The sequence below is a fragment of the Urocitellus parryii genome, chromosome 9, assembly GCF_045843805.1.
Source record: "Urocitellus parryii isolate mUroPar1 chromosome 9, mUroPar1.hap1, whole genome shotgun sequence".
Taxonomy (NCBI): Eukaryota; Metazoa; Chordata; class Mammalia; order Rodentia; family Sciuridae; genus Urocitellus; species Urocitellus parryii.
In genome coordinates this window covers 117051316-117069593 of record NC_135539.1, presented here as the reverse complement: position 1 = coordinate 117069593, position 18278 = coordinate 117051316, and positions in this window count along the sequence as shown.

Below are 18278 nucleotides of genomic sequence, written 5' to 3'. Positions count from 1 at the left end.
TCAGATTTGAGTGGAGAGGAATGGTAGTAATTTTGTTAGACTGGGTCCTCAGAGATGCGCAAAGATTGACATGCAAAGATTATTTTAGGAGAAAAACATGGGAGGAAAATGGGGAAGGATCTGGAAGACTGGGAGAGTCATTAGATCATGATGCAAGTTTGACCCTGAGTAAAGGAGAGAGGTTAAAAAAAAAAAAAAAAAAAAAAAACAGGGTGGACCATCCTAGATTCTGTGAAATCCAAGGAAAGTTTGGAAAGTCCTTTGGGGAATTCTCAAACCAAAGCCACCCATTAGAGGAGTTTCGTATCTCCTGAGAATGCGCTTGCTATATGGCCTGGGAGCAGCCAGAGAGGAATGTGATCTCTGGGCAAACATGGCCTTATGTCTCAGTGAGCAGCAGCTGACCCTGGTACCCTCCCCCTGCAAAAAAAAAAAAAAAAAGATGTAGGAGCTGCTCAACAGAAATATGCAGAAATATGTAAGTAAATATAGGTGATTTAGAAGTATACTTAAGTATACTTAAGTATATAACGATGAATTAAGTAGCTGGGGCAGTGGTGCCCATTCTGGTTAGAGCAGGGAAGTCCCTTGGTTATATAGTATCAAAGATGAAAGATGTAATTATCCAAAAGGAAACGAGGTTCTGCTAGGAAGGGGAAATGCCAGGGGACCAAGATACAACAAACTGCACTGCATGTAGCTACCTGTTAGAAATTTCTTCAACTTCTCATACTTTGCTACTTGTTTTGAGCCAACTTTAAAAAAAAAAAAAAGTTATCTAGCTAGGGGCTGGGGCTATAGCTCAGAGGTTGAGTTCTTGCCTGGCATGTGTGAGGCACTGGGTTTGATCCTCAGCACCATATAAAAAAAATAAATAAATAAAACAAAGATATTGTGTCTATTTACAAAAAAAAAAAAAAAGCAAATGTATCTAGCTAGGCTCAGTTGCACTTGTAGTCCCAGCAACTCAGGAGGCTGGGGCAGGAGAATCCCTTAAGGCTCATATCATGGACATGGAGAACGAAGCCGACTGGGTCTCCTACATCTTCCTATCCTTATTCTGCCATTGGAACTGCTAGTTCCACCTTAGCCTACTAACTGTAGGACCTGTCTCATGGCAAGTGGAAAGCATGGCACTTTCAATCTTTTTTCTTAAATAAGTAAATGGAGTTCTAGACCAACCGAGTAGACTTTGCCAGGCCCTGTCTTTAAAAAAAAAAAAAAAAAAAGTACCTATTTCACCAACATTTACTTTTAGGACTTCATAGAGCTGGGTGCAGTGGTGCACACTTGTAATCCCAGCAGCTTAGGAGGTTGAGGCAGGAGGATCACAAGTTCAAAGCCAGCCTCAGCAACAGCAGGGCACTAAGCAACTCAGTGACACTCAGTCTCTAAATAAAATACAAAATAGGGCTGGAGATGTGGCTCAGTGGTTGAGGGTCCCTGAGTTAAAAAAAAAAAAAAAAATATTTATACAAACTATATAGTGTATTGGAGTTTTCCTTTTAGTCATCAATATTTGTTGAAATTTCTACTGGTATTTATTTTTTCTAGAATATGCATTATAAGAATATGCATTATAAATAGAATATTATAATATTCTATTTGTCAGTAAACATGTGTTTTCTTGCCTGTTACTGATATTCAACATTCAACATAAAGTTTAGCTATGGTATTTTGTACTTAGGATTTAGTCAACTATTGGTGCATGTCTAGAAGATACTTAACTTTGGATCCTAGTATTGTGTATTATATTTACATGATTAAAATTAAAATGATTATTTTAAAAAGACTTCTAAATCACCTTCAGCTCATGTATCATTGCAAGTACTTAATTTTTCCAAAGAAAATTTTCTTCGTAAAATTGGAGCATTTTAAAAAATTTTATTTTTAAACAAATAGAGCACAACTTTTCATTTCTTTGGTTGTAATAATGTAGAGTCACACCATTTATGCAATCATACTCATACATAGGGTAATAATGTCTGTCTCATTCCACCATCTTTCCCCTACACAACCCCCTCCATCCAAAGTTCCTTCATTCTTTCCACGTCCCCCTTCCTCCACCATTATGGATCATCATCACTTATCAGAGAAAACATTTGACCTTTGGTATTTTGAGATTGGCTTATTTTGCTTAGCTTGATATTCTCCAACTCTATTCATTTACCATGTAAATGCCATAATTTCATTCTTCTTTAAGGCTGAGTAATATTCCACTGTGTATATATATGATAGTTTCTTGTCCATTCATCTATTGAAGGACATCTAGGTTGGTTCCACAGTTTAGGTATTGTGAATTGATCTGATATAAACATTGAGGTGTCTGCATCACTGTAGTATGCTGATTTTAAGTCCTTTGGGTATAGACCAAGAAGTGGGATAGCTGGATCAAATGGTGATTTCATTCTAAATTTTCTAAGAAATCTCCATACTGCCTTCCAAAGTGGTCGCACCATTTTGCAATACCACAAGCAATGAATCAGTGTACCTTTTCCCCCCACATCCTTGCCAGAACTTATTGTTGCTTGAATTCTTGATAATTGCTATTCTGACTGGAGTAAGATGAAATCTTAGAGTAGTTTTGATTTACATTTCTCTAATTGCTAGAGATGGTGAACATTTTTTTCATATATTTGTTGATCACTTCCTTAGCCCATTTATTGATTGGGTTATTTGTTTTTTTGGTGTTAAGTTTTTTGAGTTCTTTATATATCCTGGAGATTAGTGCTCTGTCTGAGGTGCATGTGGTAAAGATGTTTTCCCATTCTGTTGCCTCTCTCTTCACTTTATTGTTTCCTTTGCTGCAAAGAAGCTTTTTAGTTTGAATCCATCCCATTTATTGATTCTTGATTATTGATTGTCAGGTCCTAAGCAGACATGATGAACATTTGGGCCTGCTTTTTCTTCTATTAGGTACAAGTCTCTGGTCTAATTCCTAAGTCCTTGATCCACTTTGAGTTGAGTTTTGTGCAGCATGGGAGATAAAGGTTTAATTTTATTTTGCTGCATATGGATTTCCAGTTTGACTAGCACCATTTGTTGGAACATGTTTTATATGTCAACAAGTTTAGTGGCTTAGGAAAAGAAACCTTAAAACATTCATCAAACTTGCATTTAATGTATCATGAAACTATAGTGATAAGCTAACTCAAAAACTAACAAGTTCCTAAGAATTTGATGAGTAAAAATTAGCATTCTAAATTTGTTAGATAAGTAGTGGAAAAAATCAAGTGTACTCGGAAGGCCTGAGTAAAGTTGCTGGATCTCTCTGTGAAATTAAATAGGAGTCTTTTGATGAACTCATTGGCTTTTGTAGCAATTAAACTACAGATATAGAAATACAACAATCTTAGGTGACAGGCAGCTGTTTATATTCCATGCATTTAATATTTTCTACATATAAGTGCCATTTCTGAAACATCCAGTAGCACTGTGTGATCTGTGCATTTTACCTGAATAAGTCTGCCTTTTCCAAATAATATGTACAACAGAACTACCCAGTTGAGTTGGTGTCTCCTATTTCTGAGAACTGCCTCTCCCTTCCCACTCCTTGCTCATTGTTGGATGTTGGTACCTGTCCCATGCAGCCAATCAGATTTTTTTTATTTTAGAGATTTAGATTATAACATTAGTCAAGATCACTTTCAGACATGTGTAAGAAGTGATTTAAAGCCAGGGCCGGTTGTGGGATGTTTGGCCATGAGCACACTATAGCAAAGGTCTCCAGAGAAAGGCAGAAAAATCAAAGGCAACACAAGAAGCCATATATTTGGGCTGGGATGGTGGCTCAGCAGTAGTGCACTTGCCTAGCATGTTCGAGGCCCTGGGTTCAATTCTCAGCACATTAAAAATAAGTAAACAAAATAAAGATACTGTGTTCAACTACAAATAAAGAATAAAAAAAAAGAAGCCATATATTCCCCAGTAAGAAGTATTGAGTCTAGTTTTTAAATTCCTGGTTCTAATCTTTTCTGTAGTTCTATTCTCGAAGTTCCTTGTGATAAACCTAATTATGATGCTTATAAAAAACCCATTTTATAATATATATTTTAAAGATAGCTTGAGTAGGTTTCTATTATTTAAAATTTAAAAACTGACCTGATTAAGGAAGCCTTTCATGTCATTGTGAATGAGTATTTAGAAGTGATTTTTATCCAAGAATCATTTTTAAGACTTATTGAAGTTTTTTTTATTAATATCTTTGTTTTATTTATTTATTTTTATGTGGTGTTGAGGATTGAACCCAGGGCCTCGCACATGCAAGGCGAGTGCTCTACCGCTGAACCATAACCCCAGCACATTATTGCAGTTTTTATTGTTTAGTATAGATGTACTTAATCAAAGTTGTATCTAAATGGAAGTATTGGATATTGGCTATTGAAAAGAACAATATAATTTCATATATCTTACTTAAATGTATAAAAATTTTTAATCCATCCCATTTATTGTCAAATTGTCATATCCTGGTCTATCAAAAATATCCTCCTCTGAGCCAGGCGCAGTGGCACATGCCTGAAATCCCAGGAGCTTGGGAGGCTGAAGCAGGAAGATCATGAGTTCAAAGTCAGCCTCAGCAACAGTGAGGCCTTAAGCAACTCAGAAAGACCCCGTCTCTAAATAAAATACAAAATAGGGCTGGGGATGTGGCTCAGTGGCTGAGTGCTCTGAGTTCAATCCCTAATACCAAAAAGAAAAAGAAAAAAATCCTCCTCTGAATATTGAATAGAAAAGTAATTCCAAATTTCCTTTAAAACATACTTTAGAATTTAGGTAAAACAATAATAATTGATATTTAACATTTAGAAATGAACTACAAAATGCATTAAGGGGCTGGGGATGTGGCTCAAGCGGTAGCGCGCTCGCCTGGCATGCGTGCGGCCTGGGTTCGATCCTCAGCACCACATACAAACAAAGATGTTGTGTCCGCCAAATACTAAAAAATAAATATTAAAAAAAAAATCTCTCTCTCTCTCTTTCCATCACTCTCTCTTAAAAAAAAAAAAGGATCAAAATGCATTAAGGTGGTTTTCCTCATCTCCCTTATTCTGTGTTATAGGCAAGCACAACAAAAACCTTCTTTTGGTTAGGATTAGGATAATGGCAAAAATATTAATACTTCTTGTAATAGCTGACCTGTTGAGTTATTTAATTTTTCAGGGCTGGGGGTGTGGTTCAGTGATAGAACATCTGCCTAGCATGCTCAAAATCCTACATTTGATCCCACTACTAAAAGAGAGAGAGAGAGAGAGAGAGAGAGAGAGAGAGAGTGAGAGAGAGTGAGCACACACTAGAGAGAGGAGAAAAAAAGGAAGGAAGGAAGGAAGCCAAAGCCAAACAAACTAAAACCCCACAATTTTCCACGTAAATGTTATTAGAAGACACTTGAGTGTCACGAGGGGGCAAAATTGAGATGTAAGCAGTCGAGGGGAGAAATAAAGAATGTCCACGCGCTTCTGCCTCTTTCAATGCTTTATTCACTCAAAATACTCAATACAGTTTCACTCTATAAGGTTCTTAATCAAGAAAATGACAATCCTTAATGCTAGGAACTGCAATAGACATAATCAGTTCATAGCAAACAATTCTAGATTAATTAATTCACAGCAAACAATTCTAGATTAATCTAAGCACTGCAAAACACACTTAATCATGATAGGCTAATGACAGACATTCCCTCTGCATGCTAAGTTCAAAAGTCTTAAGCCTTAGGCTTTATGTCCAGCAGATGCACACTCAGACTGCGGTGATCAGGTTGGAACCAAGGCAGGCTTTTCCTGGGGTGGAGTGGACAATCGGTTGAGGAGAGGGTTGTAGGGAGAAGTTGTGGCTCTCACCAAGGTCCAGACGAGGTGGTAGAGTTTAAGAGCAGTGAGGATCACCCAGAGGCTCAGGAACGATGACAAGTGATGGGATGTCAGGTCCTCATCAGGCTCTCCAGCTCGAGTGCATCCTTGTTTCGGCTGGCTAAATCCCTGTTCATTGGCTCTATTATTTATTCTAAATTTTGGGACTTTTGATCCCTCCCCCCCTTCAATCCTTATCAGCTACCACTGGATTTCTCAGTGACATCATTTACCCTGGGGTCAGAAACATCTGGTCTGGTGGTCTCCACCCTGATCTTTTCGCCTTTTCCTCTTATCAGGCATGAACAGCCTGCCAGGGGCTTCACTCTGTTTATCAGGGTGAGGGGAAGTCACTTGTTTGAGGCCACACTGGATAGCTCTGTGGGTGTGCCTAGTGAGACTGCAGGTTTCAAACTGGAGTTTTTAAAATGGAGTTGCTTAGGCTCAGGCCTAAGGCCATCCTAACATTGAGTAATTATTTGAATAAATGTCCTAAATTTAAATAAATATGAAATAACCTTACATCATTTATTTCTAACTGGCAATATTAGAGGATCTATCCTCAGTTCTTTGTAGGTGACATATATATCAAATGAGTCTGACTCAACATTTTGATAGAAAGCATCAGGAAATTTTATGAACTGTTTACCAATGTCTAGTTTCTGTAAATGCTGCCTGCCTGGGTGGAACTCTCTGAATCCTGCCTGGTTTGGGACGCTACCCATTTCATGACTTGTTCTTTGTTCTTATATACTCTGCTAAATTTAATTTGATTTAAGTTTTTTTTTTTTTTCTTTTAACTCCATGGTCTATTCTCTTTTTTTTTTTTTTTTTTAGTTCTCGGCGGACACAACATCTTTGTTGGTATGCGGTGCTGAGGATCGAACCCGGGCCGCACGCATGCCAGGCGAGCGCGCTACCGCTTGAGCCACATCCCCAGCCCTGGTCTATTCTCTTTTTGAAACTGTCTCCTTGCTTAGCTTCTTGAGAGAGAATATAATGAGGTGGCTGAGAACACAGGTTCTGCAGCTAGAGTGCCTCACTTGAGGCTGGCTCCAAACCTTACCACCTGCATTAACTATGTCAATATTGTTTAAATTTTCTGTGCTTCAGTTTCATTGTCTTCACAATGGAAATAATACTACTTACCTCAAAGGGTTGTTGTAACTTCTGAATGACTTAATACATGCAAAGCATTTAAATATAGCACTGACAGACTTTAAATAGCTCGTAAATGATTGCTGTTTAATCTAGTCACATTTCTGATTCATCTATGAACTCCTGATTGGGCCTCAGTTGTCACCACAGGCTCCTCTTTTTCCCAGTTCACCAAGGATTTGGTTCACAACAATTCTCTTAAGGCTTCTTCTAACTTTAGATATCTCCCTACAGCAACTCTGTCCTTCAGATTAAGTGACTGTTTACATTTTGATGGTTCTGTGGTTTAATCAGACATCCTAGCTTCTCTCAGGAGCTCCATTTTCCATTTTCAGATGATTACTACATCCAGAGGTACCACAGATACTTCCAACTCAATGTCAAAAGGCAAGTTAATTTCCTTCTCGTCTTTGTCTTTCTAAACCTCATGTATTTCCATAACCAAGGAGAATGATAGAAATCAAGGAAGGGTGTTCATTACTAATTTTTTTTTTTTTATTGGTCGTTCATAACATTACATAGTTCTTAATACATCATATTACACGGTTTGATTCAAGTGGATTATGAACTCCCGCTTTTACCCCGTATACAAATTGCTGTATCATTACTAATTTGATAGAAGGTTTTGTGACACTGTAAGCATGGCCTTGGGCCTTGAGCCTAAGCAACTCCATTTTAAAAATCCAGATTGAAACCTGCAGTCTCACCAGGCACTAACAGAGCCCCCCAGTATGGCCCTCAGGCACAAACAAGTCACTTCTTCCCACCCTGATAACTCAGAGTGAAGCCTCTGGCTTGCTGTCCTCGCCCTGATAAGGGGGAAAAGGCGAAAAGATCAGGGTGGGACCACCAGACCAGATGTTTTAACCCCAGGGTAAACGATGTCACAAGAGACCTGTTGGCAGCTGATAAGGGTTGAAGGTGGGGGGGTGTCAAAAAGCCCCCAAATTTGGTATAAATAGTGGAGCAAATGAACGGACATTCAGCCAGCCAATACTGATATCCTCATGCTGAGAGCCTGATGAGGACCTGGACTGACATTGCAACACTTTTCATCCTTTTGCCTTCTTTCTGCATTTTCCTCCCCGCTCTCAAACCCTACAGCCAAGTCTTGACCCTTCTGAGAGCCGCAACTTCTCTCTACGACCCTCTCCTCAACTGGCGGTCAGTTCCACCCCTGGAGAAGCCTGCCTTGGTTCCAGACCTGATCACCGCAGTCTGAGTGAGTGTGCATCTGCTGGACTTAAAGCCTAAGGCTTGAGACTTTTGATCTGACATTTGAACTTAGCATGCAGAGGGAATGTCTATCATGAGCCTATCATGATTAAGTGTATTTGCAGTGCTTAGAATTAATCTAGAATTGTTCGCTGTGAATTGATGATGTCTATTGCAGTGCTTAGCATTAAAGATTGTCATGTTCTTGATTAAGAACCTATAAAGTGAAAGTGTATTGACTGATTAATAAAGCATTGGCAAAGACAAAAACTTTATTTCTCCCCCTGGACTGCATAAGGGGCACTCTAAGCCACAACTAAGCCACATTCCCCAGCCAAGAGCTTCTTGATTGCGGAAACAGACTAATTAGAAAGGGGTGCCTGGCAATATTGAGAAGCTAGTATCAGTCAGTCTTTCCATTGAACTACTCAGATTTACTGAGCTATCTTCTTGTGGAGCTATCAAATGTGGAAAAGAAGGAGTCTCTAGACAATCTGTCTCTCTTGAATAAGAAAGGAACTTACAACCATTTTATGAACACAAAACAGATTGGAAAAGATATGCTAGGTAAATGATAAGAAAAATAAATTTCCACACTTAAGACAAAAAGCAAGGTGGGTAACTATCCAATGATAAAAAGAAAAATTTCCAGAAATATTTAATGATATTAAACTTACATGTATCAATATCACAGCCTCAGAATATAAAAAACAAAATTGTTCAAACTATGAGGAGAATGACAAATCAACAAGCATAGAGGAAATTGTAATATCTCTCCCAATAACCAAAATACAAACTAGACAAAAATTAGTCATAGGTGCTTGAAAAACAACACTTTTACAAATAGGCACGTACAGAACCTTGCCAAACATAATTAAATTCCATTTTCTTGGGCTGGGATTATAGCTCAGTGGTAGCACATTTGCCTAGCATGTGTGAGGCATTGGGTTCGATCCTCAGTACTACATAAAAAATAAATAAAATAAAGGTGTCATGTCTATCTACAACTAAAAAATATATGTATTTTTTTAATTCCATTTTTTCCAAAAACACATGGAAACTTTATGAAGTAGATCACAGAGGAGGCCACAATAAAAATCTCAACAAATATCAAAGAATCAATAATCAAACATAGGATGATCTCTTTCTAGGATGCAATTAACATAGACTCACTAACAAAATTTTTTTTTTTGCCATTTATTTATTTATTTATTTATTTTGTAAAGAGAGAGAGAGATGAAATGAGAGAGAGAGAGAGAGAGAGAATTTTTAATATTTTTTAGTTTTCGGCGGACACAACATCTTTGTTGGTATGTGGTGCTGAGGATCGAACCCGGGCCGCACCTATGCCAGGCAAGCGCGCTACTGCTTGAGCCACATCCCCAGCCCTCACTAACAAAATTAATAAAAAAAAAGATAAGGGAGAAACAAAGAGAGAAACACAGATACACACAAACACACACAAAAAAAATTTTTTTAAAGATTAACAAGATAGACACACTTCTGGCAAGGCCAAGCAGAAAATAAGAGAAAAAAAGCACAAAAAAGCAATATTGAGGAGGAGAAAGGAGACATAAATACACATAAAGCAGAAACAAGTAATGCCAAAATTCTAGGAGTAAGTTCACATCAATACATCTAAAATGTACATGAAATGGAAAAAATTCCTAGAAAATAACTATGATCTAAACTGATTCAAGAGAAATAGAATGCCTTAATAGATATTTGATCTTTAAATAAATAAACTCAAAGGTTAAAATTCTTCCTACAAAAACACTCTCAGGTCTAGATAGTTTCACAGAAAAGTTCTATCAAACCTTCAACGAAGAGATGACCCTTTTTTATATATTCTGTTCTAGATAATAGAAAAAGAATGTTTTTCAACACAATGTATGAAATCAGTATAATCTTTATGCCACAATCAGACAAAGAAAGGAAGTTTAGAGGTAATCTCAAGTGTGAAAAGAAATAAAAATATATGGGTGTAGCTCATGCCAGAATTGATAATATCCATGCATGGTTAAAGCAAAACAGAAATTCTTGGAATAAAAAGCAACTTCCTTAATCTGACAAAGGTTGCTCCCAAAACTCTGTATAAACAGGATACCTAACTGTGAGTTGTTAGAAGTACTTCTCTCAGTCAAGAACAATCAATCCATGAAAACCTATTTTTCCCAACTTATTTTCATCAGCATACCGGAAGTTTGAGTCAGAGAGAGAGAGAGAGAGAGAGAGAGAGAGACAGAGATGCAGAGAGGAAGGAAGGAAGGAAAGAAGGGTGCAAAATTTAGAAAGACAGAAAATAAACTAACAATCTCCAATTACCAAAATTATCACAGGAAATCCAGAAAATCCATGAATTATTAGAATTAATAATAGAGTTTTTCAAAACTGAGCTGAATTTTTTCCTTTTTTTTTTCTTTTTGGTATTGGGATTGAACCCAGAGGTACTTTACCACTGAGCAACATTCCCAGCCCTTTTTATTTTTTTATTTTGAGACAAGATCCTGCTAAGTTGCTGAGGCTGGCTCAAACTTGTGATCCTCCTTCCTCAGCCTCCTGAGTTGCTGTAATTACAGGTGTGTACCACCACGCCCAGCTGAGTTGTATTTCTATATACACCAATATAGCAGTATTGAAATCCATAGCTAGGCATGGTAGCACAGGCCTGTAGCCCCAGCATTTGGAAGGCTGAGACAGGAAGAACACTTGAGTCCAGGAGTTTGAGACCAGGCTGGGCAACATAGTGAGACCCCATCTCAAAAACATATAAATAAATCCTTAAAATTCTTAGGAGTGAATCTAACAAAACATGTCATAAAATGTTTTAGAAAAAAAATTCTGAAACTAACAGGAAGAAATGAAAGGAGACCACATCATTGCAGAAATATACCTTGTTCACTGGAAGATCCAATATTATAAAAATGTACCTTATTCTCCCAATTAACCTTGAATTCAAACTTCCAGCCAAAATCTCTGCAGAGTTTTGGTAAGTGGGTTCTAAATTTGATATAAAAAGATGATTTTGAAAAAAAAAGAAAAAGGAAAAAATGTTTTCTGTACCAAAAAAAGATCACTTATTAGAAAGCTATGAAAATATGGCTGTGGCATTAATGCAGGGAAATGGATCAACAGCACTAAATAAAGTATTGAAAAATAGGACCTTTCATACACGAAACCTGCATACAACATTAAAATCAGCAGGGAAAGGAGTAACTTGTCAATAATCAGTGCCAGAAAAAATGATTAATTATATGGGAATTAAAACTAGACACCTACCTCACAAAATCTACAAAGGAAAATTCTCTGTAGAATAAAAATGACAGAAAAGCAAAATTGACAAAGGATATGAGCAGGCAAGTTGCAGAAAAAGAAATTCAATTAACACAAAATTAAAATGCTCAGATTCACTCATAATCAGAGAAAGGCCAATGACAACCAAACTGAACTAGCATTTCATTCTACCAGAAAGTCTGACGATGTCATCAAACACTGGTGTAGATGTGGAACAGAAGAAATTCATGAGCTGCTGGCAGGACCATAGATTGAATCAGCCACTTTGGACAGCAATGTATGTGCATGTTCATAATTCTTAGCAACTCTCACACATGTGTGCCCAAGGAAGCAATTACAAGACTATCAATTCTAACACCATTTGCAACAGTGAATACTTAGGAACCATATAAATATCTACTAACAGTAAAGTGGATAAATTGTGGCATACTCATAAAAAATTTTTATAATAATCAAGATAAATCAATTTGGGCAGGGGCTGGGGCTCAGCAGTAGAGCAATCACTTGCCATTTAAAAGGAGTTTGAGTTGATCCTCAGCATCACCAAAAAAAAAAAAAAAAAAACTAACTCAATCTAAATGTGCCGACATAGATAAATCTCAATATTCATGGAAAGATGGTACGATAACATTCATATGAAATTTAAAAGCACAGTGAGTTTTATTTGTTAAACATTCATATGGAATAAAATTATAAAGAAGTGAAAAAAACATCTGGTTTATTACACTGCACACGTGTTAGTCAGGGGGTGAAAACATAGTTTGCTTGGAGATGTACATATTCATCACTCTTATCACCTCCTTCACATGTGCCCAAGAATATATGGCAGTGGGGGTGCCTGTCAGTGGTAGAGCAGAGGTCCTGGGTTCAATCTGGGGGTGGGGCACAAAGTATTTAGATTTAACATAGGTCAAGATTTTAAGATTATTTTTGTAACTTGCTGGAGATTGAACCCAGGACCTTGTGCATGTAAGCACTCTACCAACTGAGCTATATCCCAGCCCTTGAAATATTTCAATATAAGAACATTTTAAATATGGTAAAATCAAGACTGGGGTTGGGGCTTAGCAGTAGAGTGCTGACCTAGCATGTAAGAGGCCTGGGTTCCATCCTCAGAACCACATAAAAATAAAATAAATAAAATAAAGGTATTGTGTCCAACTACAACTAAAAAGTAAATCTTTAATAAATAAATAAGGTAAAATCAATCCTGCCTGACTTATGCCTTCAAATCTTTTCATTATCATCTTTATATAGTATGCATGATGTTAGATATGTTTTTCTACTATTGTGAACTTGAGTAAAAATGGTCTATGAAATACTGATTTTTTTTTTTTTTTGGTGATGCTGGGGGTTGAACCCAGGGTCTTGTGCATGCAAGGCAAGCACTCTACCAACTAAGCTATATCCCCAGCCCCCTGAAATACTGATTTAATAACAATTTTTTTTTTTTTTGGTAACAGGAATTGAACTCAGAGGCACTAACCATTGGGCCACATCCCAGCCCTTTTTTTTTTCATTTTATTTTTAGATCATTTTATTTATTCCAATTAGTTATACATGACAGTAGAATGCACTCTGACACATCAAACATATATTTTATTAGAGACAGAGTCTCAGCGAATTGCTCAGGGCCTCCCTAAATGGCTGAGTCTGGCTTTGAACTAGGAATCCTCTTGCCTCAGCCTCTGGAGTCGCTGGGCCACCGTGCCCAGCACATTTCTTACTTATAACAACAACAACAACAACAAAAAGCACATTTATTACATAATGCAGTGTTAGTTCCATTTGGAATCTAGTAAGGAACTCATTTGAAAGTAAGCAGTGCTTTCTGAAATTGCTTCTCTAGGGTTAAGAGTAGAGACAGCAGTATTTAGAACAAATGGAGGAATGATCAAGGAAAAGGTGAAACAGACCGAGGGTAGAGCTCTTTGAGATAAACTGCTGAGGAACCAGCAGACAGTAAGCAGAAGAAAAAGGAAAAGAACGGAAAGAAGTGCATGCGCAAGACGACAGTGACAGAGTAAAGGCCACAGTTCTTTATGGAGGCGAATTTAGGGCTGGGGTGTAGCTCAGGGAAGAGTGTTTGCCCCGTGGGGGTGGGAAGGGAGAAAGGGTAGACTCAAGCTAAATGTGACTTTATGACTGAGGCCATAGAATTTTGTCATTACTGTGGTCTTCTTCAGCACCTTATTGCAGAATGAGGAAATTGAAACTGAGGGAGTTTCAAGTCCATTCCCCTGCACCCCCCCCCCTTTGCAGTGAACTTGGGAGCTAAAGTAGAACTCACCCCGACTTGAAGGCGTCTGGGGGGGGGGTGATTCTTCCACTTCAAGCTTCACATGGGTCTCCACATGCGGTGAAGGGGTGCTGGGGGAGAGTGGGGTGTGAGAGAGGAACACTCAGTCAGCTCAGGAAAACTATAGAAATAGTGGCCGCAGAGTGACATGATCATTAACTTTTTATGTCTGTATAATCTTGTTTTTAAGTCTTAAAAAAAAAAAGTCCTGTGGGCCATGATTCTGCTGTCCTAGGTATTTTAATGGACAAATGATATGGAGAATTTATAATGGAGAACTAAAAATGGAACGTGGTCAACTTGTGTGTGTGTGTGTGTGTGTGTGTATGTGTAGGGGGGGATTAGAACCCAGGGTCTATGCTAAGCATGTGGTGGGCGTGCCTGTAATCCCAGCGACTAGGGAGGCTGAGGCAGAAGATCACAAGTTCCAGGTCAGCCTCAGCAAGTTAGTGAGTCCCAAGCAATTTAGCTAGACACTGTCTCACAATAAAAAAGGGATAGGGATGTGACTCAATGGTTAAGTACCCCTGGGTTCAATCCCAGTGCAGAATGAATGAATGAATGAATGAATAAAATCACATGCTACACCGCTAAGCTACAGCTCCAACCATATGTACTAGTCTATTTTGTGCTATCTTTATTGTTTTGTCCCTAACAGTCCTTGACAGTAAGAATTAAAGAGGAATCTTTTCTCATGAGACCCTAAAATAAGATTACAATCCACAAAGAAGGAATGACTCTATCAACAATCCCATTTTGATCACTTATTCTTTTTTTTTCAGACTGAAATTATGAAATTTGAAAGTAATGGTTTTTAATGTTTGATTTTCTACTTAAGAAGTGATTATGGGGCTGGGGTTGTAGCTCAGTGGAAGAGCGCTTGCCTAGCATTTGTGAGGCACTGGATTTGATCCTCAGCACCATATAAAAAAACAAATAAATAACATAAAGGTATTGTGTCCCTCTACAGCTAATTTTTTTTTTTAAAAAAGAATGATTATGTGCTTGAAGACAGAACACAAAATCAAAGAAAACAAGCCAATTGGTTGCGCAACACGTGGAACTTGAATTTTCTTAGTTTTATTAAACACAAATTGTTTCCTAATGAATCTATGTGCTGAATGAAGTTCTGATCTGTAAAAAGTCTGGTACATAAGATGATGCCAGGTATCCTGTTGTTTCTTTCTACGCCTTGGGGTTTTTCTGACAAACCTCACTGACAGCTGTAGTTTCCCTGGTGAGACTCAAGCATCAAGTGGCTGACTAGACTCCTGAATGAGTCTTTGTTTAAGCAGTCGCAGATTCATGCTGCAGGGAGGGCACAGTCCTGCCCGACATTTGCCATTTAAACCTCCCTTGGCTGAGATTTAGAACTTGGCTGGAACACTTTATTCATCATACAACTTGGTTTCAAAGGAATACTTTTTACAAATTCAGAAAACATGTACACACACACACCAAGTAAAACAAATCAAACATTTCATGTACAACCTGATTTTCTCCCTCCACAAGTTGTGTTCTCACTTTGGGAAAGGATGCAATTAGCAGAGTGGGTGTTTTCAACAAGACCTTTGATTAAAAACCAATCATACTTTTAGCATTTGTTACATAATGCAGTGTTAGTTCCATTTGGAATCTAGTAAGAACTAAGACATTTGCTTGGAAAAAGTGAGTAGTTTATTTTCAGAGAATTTTCTCAAAGAAAAAATAACTGGGATTCTACTGAATCTGTTTTTTTTTTTTTAAGCACCTTGTAGTAAAAAAATCTCTTAATCTAAACTACAGTAATTAATTTATTTTAAAAAATAATGCTGCCGGGCTGGGCATGGTGGCTCATGCCTGAAATTAATCCCAGCAGCTCAGGAGCCTGGGACAGGAGGATCGAGAGTTCAAAGCCAGCCTCAGCGACTGCGAGGCACTAAGCAATTTAGTGAGACCCTGTCTCTAAATAAAATACAAAATAGGACTGGGGATGTGGCTCAGTAGTTGAGTGCCCCCTGAGTTCAATCCCTAGTACTACTACTACTAATAATAATAATAACGCTGCCTGGAGTGGTTGCATGTACCTGCAATCCCAATAGCTGGGAGGCTAGGGCAGGAGGATTGAAAGTTGGGAGGCAGCCTCAGCAATTTAGTAAGGCTGTGAGACCCTGTCTCAAAATGAAAAATAAAAAGGGCTGGGGATGCACTTCAGTGGTAAACTCTCCTGGGTTCAATCTCCAGTACCAAAAGAAAAAAAAAAAAAAAAGCAAAACCTAACATTTTTGGAACTTCCATGAAACCCCGAGTAACACTAACGTGTTACAGAACTCAGGGTTGAAAAGAGACTTCTGAGGTCACTTGGTCCATCCTTCCAGGGAGCGGAACTGTCCCCGGCATTGTTTTCTTCGGCACTTTCTCTAGTCCCATGGAATGTCTGAAGCAACACAATACAGTTCTTTGAGTCACAGATTTTTTTGTGACATTTCATTAGCTGGAGTGATGCTGAGTGGAAATGACTTTTTTTTTAATTGAGTACTACTTGTAAGTGTCATTACGAAATTTAAAATCAAGGCAGTGACACTTTTTTTAACGTTTGCGTTCTATTTGGAGGTATGTTAGGCAGGTGTGCGTGCCACTTTTAGACTTAGCATTAGTTCCAACTTTTACTACAGTTAGTTATTACATTTCAGGAGAGCGAGCTCTAATGGAGTCCTATTATAGCACATAATACTTTAATATTTTTTTGCTTTTTTTTTTTTTTTTTTGATCCTGGGTATCGAACCCATGGACACTGTTTCACTGAGCTGCATCCCCAGTCCTTTTTATTTTTTATTTTGAGACAGGGTCTTGCTAGGTTCCTCAGGCTGCCCTTGAACTTACAATCTTCCTACTTTAGCTTCCTCAGTTGCTGGAATTATAGGTATGTGCCACCATTGAGGTTTTATTGATTTATCACCTACAATTATTCCAAGAAATGATGTCTTCTCTGCAATTACATATTTAATTGAAAATGATGAAAAATATTTCATTGACAGAAATAAATTACCTCAAGATACAGCACATACTGTAACTTGATGAATCCTAGTGAATAATTGCTGAGATATCTATTTTAAAAAGCATAAGACAATTGTTACTTATGTGAATAACAGGTGTAAATAAACAAATTGAATTTTAATCATTTATAAATCATAAGCGTATCATTTGTCTTTTCTTAACATTATTTGAGTTTAAAGTAGAATGGACAATTCTGCAATAGATTTCACAACACGAGTGCAAACTTCTTGAAAAGCAGTAACAAGTAGCTTTTCCTTTGGGTTTTCAGCTCTTCATCCCATCTGTCAGCAAATTTTCTTCTTGGCAAAATTAATTTAGGGTTTGTGAGTCCATTCTTTTTGTTCGTTAATAAAAATCAGGTATATAATTTGATTTCTTCATGTAACTGCTTTACAATATAGTTGATTTTAAATATTCCCTAAAGCAGGACTCTTTAATTGCTATTTCTAGAAAAGATCATTGAATCTGGGTGGTGCTCACCCACAATGGGTACAAAAGTGAGCCAAGAACCTGCTGCAGGCATGAGAGTTTTGATGTTGACTGTTCTAAAGGCCCATGTGTGAACTTGGTCTCCAGGAGGTCTGTTAGGAGGTAGTAAAGAAAGGTTTTGTAAAAGGTCTTCAGATCATTGGGGGCATGCCCTTGAAGGGAATTGTGGGACCCTCCACATCTTCCTCTATTCTTTACTTTCCATCTTGTGATCAGGTAAGTGGTTTTGCCCTACCACATACTCCCTTCATAATATGCTGTTCCACCCAGGCCCAAAGGAACAAGGCCGATCACTCATGAACCGGAACCTCTAAGACTGTGAATTAAGATAAACCTTTGTAAGTTCTCTTTATAAGTTGATTAAGTCCAGTACTTTGTTATAGTAACAAAAAATTAACACAGATGGGTTGGGAAGAGGGGGTGGAGTATTTAAGTTATCACAAATAACTCTGCATCATGGAAGTGAATTTGAAAGGAGATATGTAATCATCAAACTGTTTCTTTTGGGTATAAACTGGGGAGTGGGGTAGCTGGATCAAATGGTGGTTTCATTCCAAGTTTTCTAAGGAATTTCCATATTGATTTCCAGAGTGGTTGCACCAATTTACAAAATAATGAAATATGTCACTTGCAGGTAAATGAATGGAGTTGGAGAATATCATGCTAATCGAAATAAGCCAAAACAAAGGACAAATGATCCACAGTGGTGGGGCGGGGGATGGGAAGATGAGAGAAATGGAGGAATTTTGGATTGGGCAGAGAGGAGTGAAGAGGGGAGGGGGCATTGGGGTGGGAAGGATGGTGGAGTGAGATGGACATTACATGTATAATTGCAAGAATGGTATACTCTGTGTCATGTACAGCCAGAGAAATGAGAAGTTGTGCTCCATTTGTGTACAATGAGTTGAAATGCATTCTGATAGCATGTATAATGAATTACA